Source organism: Eurosta solidaginis, unplaced genomic scaffold (assembly GCF_040869045.1).
Source record: "Eurosta solidaginis isolate ZX-2024a unplaced genomic scaffold, ASM4086904v1 ctg00001762.1, whole genome shotgun sequence".
Lineage (NCBI taxonomy): Eukaryota > Metazoa > Arthropoda > Insecta > Diptera > Tephritidae > Eurosta > Eurosta solidaginis.
In genome coordinates this window covers 42,654-52,837 of record NW_027137267.1, presented here as the reverse complement: position 1 = coordinate 52,837, position 10,184 = coordinate 42,654, and positions in this window count along the sequence as shown.

The following is a 10,184-nucleotide window of genomic DNA, read 5'->3' as shown; positions in this document are numbered from 1 at the left end:
GACCAGGGGTGACTCTAGAATTTGTTTGTACGATATGGGTATCAAATGAAAGGTGTTAATGAGTATTGTAAAAGGGCGTGGGCCTTAGTTCTATAGGTGGACGCCTTTTGGAGATATCGCCATAAAGGTGGACCAGGGGTGACTCTAGAATTTGTTTGTACGATATGGGTATCAAATGAAAAGTGTTAACGAGTATTTGAAAAGGGATTGGGCCGTAGTTCTATAGGTGAACTCCTTTTCGCAATATCGTTATAAAGGTGGACCAGGGTTGACTTTAGAATGCTTTTGTACAATATGCGTATCAAACGAAAGGTGTTAATAAGTATTTTAAAAGGGAATGGGCCTTAGTTCAATGGGTGGACGCCTTTTCGGGATATCGCCATAAACGTGGTCCAGGGGTGCCTCTAGAATGCGTTTGTACAATATGGGTATCAAATGAAAGTTGTTAATGAGTATTTTAAAAGGGCGTTGGCCTCAGTTCTATAGGTGGACGCCTTTTCGAGATATTGCCATAAAGGTGGAGCAGGGGTGACTCTAGAATGCTTTTGTACAATATGGGTATCAAACGAAAGGTTTTAATAAGTATTTTAAAAGGGAATGGGCCTTAGTTCTATGGGTTGGCGCCTTTTCGGGATATCAACATAAACGTGAACCAGGGGTGACTCTAGAATGCGTTTGTTCAATATGGATATCAAATGAAAAGTGTTGGCGAGGAATTGATAACTTCAATTTAATCGCCAGATAAAGAAAAGTATCGATCTTTTTTCAGTAGTGCACTTTATTCAACACTTGTATGTATAATGAAAAACAATGAAATGGCAATTATTATACATGCAAAAGGTCTTATATAGAAAAATGTAAGAATGACAGGAGATGAAAGAAACTGCAAAAACTGGTGATATTCGTGCTACCATATGTACATATCGAATATGATGGTTACCGAAGTGTAGCGAAAAACAGAGCAGTCGCTTTACATTAAAACAGGTATGCTAATTTTATAGCATTCCTCAACATTCCGGGCCCTGCTGAAACACTGTTTCAGAATTTGGCAGAATCACTATCTTAGTTATTGGTCGAATTATTTCTCCTCGGATGGTACGAAGTTTCACGACGCGGACTAGCCCGTCTGCTCCAGGGAATGTTTCCAATACCCTTCCCATTGGCCAGACGGCAGGTGGTGCGTTTGGCTCTTTTATTATTGCAATGTCTCCAACTACTATATTCCTTGTACGTCTGTTCCATTTGGCCCGGTTTTGTAAAGATGTTAAATATTCCTTGTGCCAGCAGCGCCAAAATCCTTGATACATATTTTGTACGTGTTGCCAATAGTCGAGCTTATTTTCATTGATATCCTGTAGGCTTCCTTCGGTTACCATTGTTAGTGGTCGACCTATTAAGAAATGAGAGGGAGATAGGTAATTAACATCAGAATCGGAAGCCACGCCAATTGGCCTTGAATTCACCACAGCCTCAATCTGTTTTAGAAGAGTATTCAACTGCTCAGCTGTGAGGATAGAATTTCCAATAACTCGGTGCAAATGTAGTTTAACGGAGCGCACGGCTGACTCCCAAGTTCCACCCCAGTGAGGTGCGTGAATGAAATTCCAGCGTATTCCGTCGTGAGCAAAGACTTCGCTTATTATGTTGTTATGTTCCTGTGACTTTACAAGCTGATGCATCTCACTCAAAACTCTAGATGCCCCGACAAAAGTTCGCCCATTGTCGCTAAATAATTGTGTACATTTACCCCTGCGTGCCATGAACCGACGAAGTGCTGATAGAAAACAATCAGTAGATAAATCGCTAGACAGTTCTATGTGGATTGCCGATGTGGCCAGGCACACAAAAATGCAAATATATCCCTTGGACTGACGTGCATTTCTGCCTCGATATAATTTTAAAGTAATTGGTCCATCGTAATCGACTCCGGAGTGCTGGAAGGGAAATGCTTGACGGACACGAACTGGAGGTAAATCAGCCATGAATTGTGACGTCGAAGCATGGCGTAACCGAAAGCACCTTGTACAGTTGTACGTTATTTTACGTATAAGATTCCTGGCTCCCAACACCCAATATCTCTGACGTACAATGACAAAAAGTGCTGATACGCCTGGGTGGAGGTGTCGGTTATGTTCGTCCAACAGTAAAAGATGAGTAACCTTGCACAGTTTTGGTAGTATAATGGGATGTTTGGTTTCCTCACATAATTCTGATTGAGATATTCTTCCACCGACGCGAAGAATGCCCTTGTCGTCCAAAATCGGTGCTAACTTAAGAATCGGTGAACGTCGGCTTATTTCTGTTTTAACTTTAAGTGCTTGCACCTCATCTTTGAAGCATCTTTGAGAATGTCGCAAAAGAACATCACGCGCGTTTGATATTTCCTCGAAGACTAAAGCAAGAGAATTTTTGACTGGACGTTTACGAGTATGGGTAATGAAACGTAGAACATATGCGGTTGTCCGAAGTAGCCGTTGCCATGAGGATACGCGGTCGATGAGACAATCAAATACATTGCTCTCTGTACCATCTGTAGTTAGCATACTAATTGTGTTGCCTTTGGTCTCGCCTGAAACTTCGTCGTTTGTACGAAATGTAAAATGGCCACTCTTCTCTAACACCTCTTTGAACTCACCTTTGTTACGAAGCCATGATGGACCTTTCCACCACAAATCGAAATCACGAAGTAAGGCTGCCGACATTCCACGTGATGCACAATCCGCTGGATTCTCTTTAGAAATTATATGATGCCAAAGGTATCGTGGAAGAGTAGTCAATATTTCGCTTGTTCTATTACCTACGAATGTCTTAAGTTTAACCGGTGGTATCGAAAGCCAGGACAGCACAATTGTTGAGTCGCACCAAGCATATACCCTGGATTCCCGACGTGGAATGATTTCGAGTATAACCTTCACTAGACGAGCCAGTAAGAGAGCCCCACTAAGCTCTAGTCTGGGTAGAGATATTTTTTAGGGGAGCAACTCGGGTTTTCGCTGCAAGTAGTGAAACAATGACCTCATTATCCTTTTCAAAACGCAAATAAACTGCTGCTGCATATGCCTTTGTTGAAGCGTCTGAAAACCCATGAATTTCTATTTTCTCAACATTGTTCGGTACAAATCGATCAATTTTTATTTCACTTGCCTCACTAAGATCTTGATGGTATTGTGTCCAAGTTTTTGCCAGATTGGGAGGCAAGGCTTCATCCCATGACAAATTTTGTAACCATAGTAACTGAAACATAATTTTGAATCGAACAACGATAGGGGCCAATAAGCCCAAAGGGTCAAATAAACGAGATACATCTGAGAGTATTTGCCTTTTGTTAACGGTCGGCTGAGTTTTGGTTTTAACAGAATAAGTTAGAATATCTTCTTTAGGTTTCCAATAAAGCCCAAGTACCTTCGCAACTTCCTCCGGGAATATCTCATGCTGAGCAGGTAGTTCCTGATCCAATTTCGAAGAATTTGACACTCATTTGCTGAGTTCCATGCCGGCCAGCTTCAATAAATGTACTAGTTCATCACGCAGTTGCAGCAGCTCAGTCTCTGAATCGGCACCCGTCAAAACATCGTCAACGTAGAAGTCTTCTAGAAGTATGCGGCTTCCGCGAGAATGTGTTATCTTGTAATCCTGAGCTATTTGTTGAAGTACCCTAACTGCCAGAAAGGGAGCACACGCCGTTCCATAGGTGACCGTACATAGTTGGTACTGCTTCAATGGAAGGCTGGGATCCTCCCTCCAAATTATCCTTTGGAAGTCACGATGATGCTTAGCAACCCAAATTTGGCGAAACATTTTTATAATGTCTGCTGTAAAAACAAATCGATGAAGACGGAACTTTAAACAAACGGCGAACAAATTTCGATAAATATTCGGGCCCACTTGTAAAGAGCTATTCAAGGAGCGGCCTTTGGAGTCAGTAATCCATCAAAAACGACTCTCAGTTTTTTACCCAGTACCGGGTGATGTGGAATATAAAACACCGAAGCATCCATTGAAGTAGTTTGGCGTGGCTGTATTTCACACATATGACCCATCGCTTCATATTGTAGCATAAATTCAATATACTGTAGCCTCAACGAGGGGTTTCTAATTAAACGTTTCTCCACTGAATAAAATCGAGAAAGTGCCCCTTGCATGGTATCTGAAAACGTTGGGGTATTTTCCCTGAATGGAAGATCTACTGTATATTTTCCATCAGGTTCGCGAGTCGCTGTGCGTAAGAAGTGTTCTTCAACTAATGCATCGTCTGGATCAATGCATTTGGGGAAATGAACTTCCTCAATTTCCCAGAATTTTTGAAGTGACTGGTCAATGTTAACTGTAGTTAAGAATGACTTGGTTGAAGGGGTATCATTTCCGATAGTGGTTGATGTAACTAAAAAAAAAAATAAATGTAAGGCGCGATAACCTCCGAAGAGATCTAAGGCCGAGCTTCTCTTCCAATTTGCGTCGTGCTCCTCTTGATTTTCCCTACAAATTGGCCGGACGGGACCTACATGTTTTTATGCCGACTCCGAACGGCATCTGCAAGGCAGATGAGTTTTCACTGAGAGCTTTTCATGGCAGAAATACACCCGGAGCGCTTGCCAAACACTGCCGAGGGGCGACCCCGCTTAGAAAAATTTTCTTTTAATTGAAAAACCTTATTTCTAAAATTTTGATGTTGCTTTGCCCGGGAGTTGAACCCAGGGCATACGGAGTGATAGGCGGAGCACGCTACCATCACACCACGGTGGCCGCCGGTTGATGTAACTACCCATCCGAAAATTGTGGAAACAGCTATGGGATTTCCAAAGGCGTCGAACTTTCTCTTGCAGTCAAACACCTTCCAAACGTATTGCGAACCTATCAGGATATCAATCGGCAACGACTCATTAAAGGACGGGTCAGCTAGAGCAATATTATTGAACTCGTTTCCTAAATCTTTGTTAGTTGTTACTGCTGGAAGCGGTGCAGTTATGTGGCTGAGTACATGTACCTGCGCTAATAGGCTATTGTTTGAGACGCGAGACTTAAGAAATACTGAAAGGCACCCACGGGTCGTACCGCTTTTCGTGGATGTTATTCCGGATACAAAAATACGCGAGTGAGTCCGTCGTATGTCTAACCGTTGAGCAAAATTTTCTGATATATAGGATAGCTCCGATCCTGAATCTAGCAGTAAACGACACGGAATGAAATGTCCGCAGTTGGTCTGTACGTCAACAATTGCTGTGGGCAGAAAATTTTTATACGGTGTAGTTTTCTTATCTTGCTCAAAATTTGCAAAGGACATTGTTGGGTGTGACACATGGACCACGGTAGACCATGGGCCCTTAGAGGATAACCCGCCTGCAGGTGAAAGCCCATCGGTAATACCGCTTGCTTGTGCTTGTGACTGGCGATACGAATCTAACGAATTTACATGCAACGAGGTGTGGTGTCGTCGATTGCAATTTTTGCAGCGAAACTTGGATTTGCATGTAGATAGGGTATGGCCTGTAGAAAGGCAATTGAAACAAAGCGATTTATCTTTTATAAGTGATTGTCGGTCACTCAGCGAATTCCTAAATAAGACGAACACTTGCCTAATATATGGTTATTTGATCCACATTTAATGCATGGCAGCGTCGACCTGCTGCTGTCAGTTGAAAGAAATGTACGTGAATTGCGTGTCTTACCATTAGGGGATGAGTTTGATTCGATTGGTTTTGTTTGTGCTAGCTCCAATTCTTCACAGCGCATGTCTAGGAATTTGAAGAATGTTTCTATGGTTGGCGCGTTGTCATCCTTGCTACGTTCAATCCATTTTTGCCTTGATCCGATATCCAACTTAGATTCAAGAAGATGAATCAACCAACAATCCTTGTCACTTCGCGAGATGGCATCTAAACCACGAATGACTTCATTTGCGCCATCAGAAATCTTTCGAAGATCTTGTGCATTCCCTTGTGTGACTCCAGTTAACGACATAAACGATTCAATGAATGAGGCGACAATGTGGCGAGGCCGATCATAACGCTCCTTTAGCCGATTCCATGCAGTGTCATATGATGTCTCTGTAATAGGAATATGTGTTAAAACTAGAGCAGCGTCATCTTTAAGTAGTGATTTTAAATAATGAAACTTTTGAGTATTCGTAAGATTAGGTTGCATATGAATTGCGCTAATAAACAAATCCTTGAATGACGGCCATGATTTGTGTTGTCCGGTGAATGGAGGTATTACGATTTTCGGTAGGTTGTTCGCCCTAACCTCATTTTGCGACGTAGATGCCGTAGACACATGTTCTAGAAACTTTGTTGCTCAGCGAGTCTAGTAAGCGTAGTGTCACAATCTTCCTTTTGAGTTGGCGGCATAACCGATAAGCGTAGTGTGCGAAGTTTGCCACGTGTAGACATAACCTTCTCTTCATAAACGGCAAAGTCTACGTCGGGATCTGAATAATCTTCATCATTGCAATACTTGTACATTGCCGTAGTAACGACTGAAAACTCTTCCCATAGCTCATTCAGTCGATCTAATAGCGCTCCTACATCCTCTGGTTGACAATCTGTTGGTGGTTTTTCTGCGTATGCACCCAGCCGCGAAATGGACCCTTTTAGCCGTCCACGCAGCTGCACTAATTCGGCCCAATCTCTCTGCATTGTGATCTGTATAACGGTGAGCGCGATCCGGCTCGAAGGACCAGCTTCTGGCGAGGAATTGATAACTTCAATTTAATCGCCAGATAAAGAAAAGTATTGATCTTTTTTCAGTAGTGCACTTTATTAGTTAACCCGTTGTGGGTTTAAAACTTAAAAAAAATTATTTTTTTTGCCGGCTTATGCCGGTGTTTTTCACTTTATTACTTTTACATGAGCAAAATACAACTGAAATACAACTGAACTTAAAACTATATTAGTATGGCTTTTTATTAATTCTTAGCGACGGCCCAATTGCAGCGGCGTCGCATCGTTGTTGGTATTTTCATATGTTGCAGTGGTATCGTATCACTGCCAATGTTCCCATCCGCTGGTGACGCGCGGTTGACGTTTGTTGAATGCTCGTATAGAAATATGAAGCTAAGGTATGCGCAGTACTTGCAGTGTGAACTATGTTCCCACGGAGCGGTAGTGAGGCATCAGCATTTATTTCATATGCATGCGCGTTTTGTAACTGGAGTGAAGAATGCAGGTGGCTTATTTTGTTGATATCATGTCACCAGTAATGTTCCCATGATGTGAATATGCTTAGTCAGCGTTTATCGCATTCTCGTGTGCTGCGATGTGACTTAGAGAATGCAGGCAACCCACTATGTGAATGTTTGTGAAGTTTGAATGTGTGTGGTGTTAACTTATTCAACACTTGTATGTATAATGAAAAACAATGAAATGGCAATTATTATACAAGCAAAAGGTCTTATATAGAAAAATGTAAGAATGACAGGAGATGAAAGAAACTGCAAAAACTGGTGATATTCGTGCTACCATATGTACATATCGAATATGATGGTTACCGAAGTGTAGCGAAAAACAGAGCAGTCGCTTTTACCTTAAAACAGATATGCTAATTTTATAGCATTCCTCAACAAGTGTTAATGAGTATTTTAAAAGGGAGTGGGCCTTAGTTCTATAGGTGGACGCCTTTTCGAGATATCGCCATAACGATGGACCAGGGGTGACTCTAGAATGCTTTTGTACAATATGCGTATCAAACGCAAGGTGTTGATGAGTATTTTAAAACGGAGTGCGCCTTAGTTCTATGGGTGGACGCCTTTTCGGGATATCGCCATAAAGGTCGACCAGGGCTGACTCTAGAATTTGTATGTATAATATGGGCATCAAATGGAAGATGTTAATAAGTATTTTAAAAGGGAGTGGGCCTTAGTTCTATAGGTGGGCGCCTTTTCGAGATATCGCCATAAAGGTGGACCAGGGGTGACTCTAGAATTTGTTTGTACGATATGGGTATCAAACGAAAGGTGATAATGAGTATTTTAAAAGGGAGTGGGCCTTAGTTCTATAAGTGGACGCCTTTTAGAGATATCGTCATAAAGGTGGACCAGGGGTGACTCTATAATGTGTTTGTCCGATATGGGTATCAAATTAAAGGTATTAATGAGGGTTTTAAAAGGGAGTGGTGGTAGTTGTATATGTGAAGGCGTTTTCGAGATATCGACCAAAATGTGGACCAGGGTGACCCAGAGCATCGTCTGTCGGGTACCGCTAATTTATATATATATGTAATACCACGAACAGTTATCCTTCCAAGATTCCAAGTGCTTTTGATTACGCCCTGCAAAACTTTTTCAATTTCTTCTATTTAATATGGTAGGTGTCACACCCATTTTACAAAGTTTTTTTCTAAAGTTATATTTTGCGTCAATAGACCAATCCAATTACCATGTTTCATCCCTTTTTTGTATTTGGTATATTATTATGTTTCATTTTTAGTAATTTTCGATATCGAAAAAGTGGGCGTGGTCATAGTCGGATTTCGGCCATTTTTTACACCAATATAAAGTGAGTTCAGATAAGTACTTGAACTGAGTTTAGTAAAGATATATCGATTTTTGCTCAAGTTATCGTGTTAACGGCCGAGCGGAAGGACAGACGGTCGACTGTGTATAAAAACTGGGCGTGGCTTCAACCGATTTCGCCCTTTTTCGCAGAAAACAGTTATCGTCCTAGAGTCTAACCTCTACCAAATTCACAAGGATTGGTAATGTTTTGTTCGACATATGGCATTAAAAGTATCCTAGAAAATTAAATGAAAAAGGGCGGAGCCACGCCCATTTTGAAAATTTCTTTTATTTTTGTATTTTGTTGCACCATATCATTACTGGAGTTGAATGTTGACATAATTGACTTATATACTGTAAAGATATTAACTTTTCTTTTAAAATTTTACTTTAAAAAAAATTTTTTTTTAAAAGTGGGCGTAGTGGTTCTCCGATCGTTCCTGCCAAATTTCATCATGATATCTTCAACGACTGCCAAGTTACAGCTTGCAAAACTTCTAAATTATCTTCTTTTAAAAGTGGGCGGTGCCACGCCCATTGTCCAAAATTTTACTAGTTTTCTATTCTGCGTCATAAGTTCAACTCACCTACCAAGTTTCATCGCTTTATCCGTATTTGGTGGTGATTTATCGCACTTTTTCGATTTTTCGAACTTTCGATATCGAAAAAGTGGTCTGCATGTAAAAGCTATGGCTACGAATCACGTATTTCAACAATATATGACGTAAACGTAACTATTTGATGAAATTTTGCAGCTTCTAACCGTAAAAAAATGGCAAAATTGACAGTTTATATGGGGTATATAATATATATACTGTTAAACATACTGAATTCATATTACAACTCTGCAGCCCACATATTTACTAAATGAGCAACTCTGATTTATTATAAATTTATGTCATTATAATTTATCCTTCATCTATTACTCTTTCTCTTTGGTCTAAACTGTATTACTGAAGAAACGTGTGTCGTTTTACTCTGATTCTACGGACGTCAAGTAAGTAATTATACAAAGGTTATGGACCACAGCTGCTAAAACCACTACGCAAGCAAAGCAAGAAGATGAGTTCTTCATTATATTCTATCGAGAAATTAAATGACTCTAACTACGATTCATGGAGTCTGCAAATAAAAAGTGTTCTCGTTCATCAAGACCTGTGAAACGTCGTATCGGGCGAAGAAGCCAAACCAATTCCATTGACAAGAATGAAATCGAAGTAAAAAGTTGGAAACTCAAAGATGAAAAAGCATTAGATTCTATAATTCTAAGTGCAACACCGTCGCAAATTACTTATGTGAAAGATGCGGTATCGGCAAGTAATGCGTGGACTACGTTACGTGAGCTACATCGTCCAAGAGGGCCAGTTCGCAAAGTTACCCTTTTTAAACAACTACTTGAATGAACGACACCGAGTACATGCAACAATATCTGTGTAATTTTTCATAAATTGTGGACAAATTAGCAGAAATAGGAGTCAATCTCCAGGAGGAATTATATGCAATAATGTTACTCGCTAGTTTGCCCAAGTCATATGAAAATCTTGTTGTTGCGTTGGAAAGTAGAGACGATTTACCTAAACTCGCTGCATTAAAAATAAAATTGACTGAAGAAGGTGAACGTAGAAAAATCATGCGAAGAGAAGAATCAACTGACAGCAAGGTTGAAGTATATATGGCGCGAGCGGACAACGGAAAA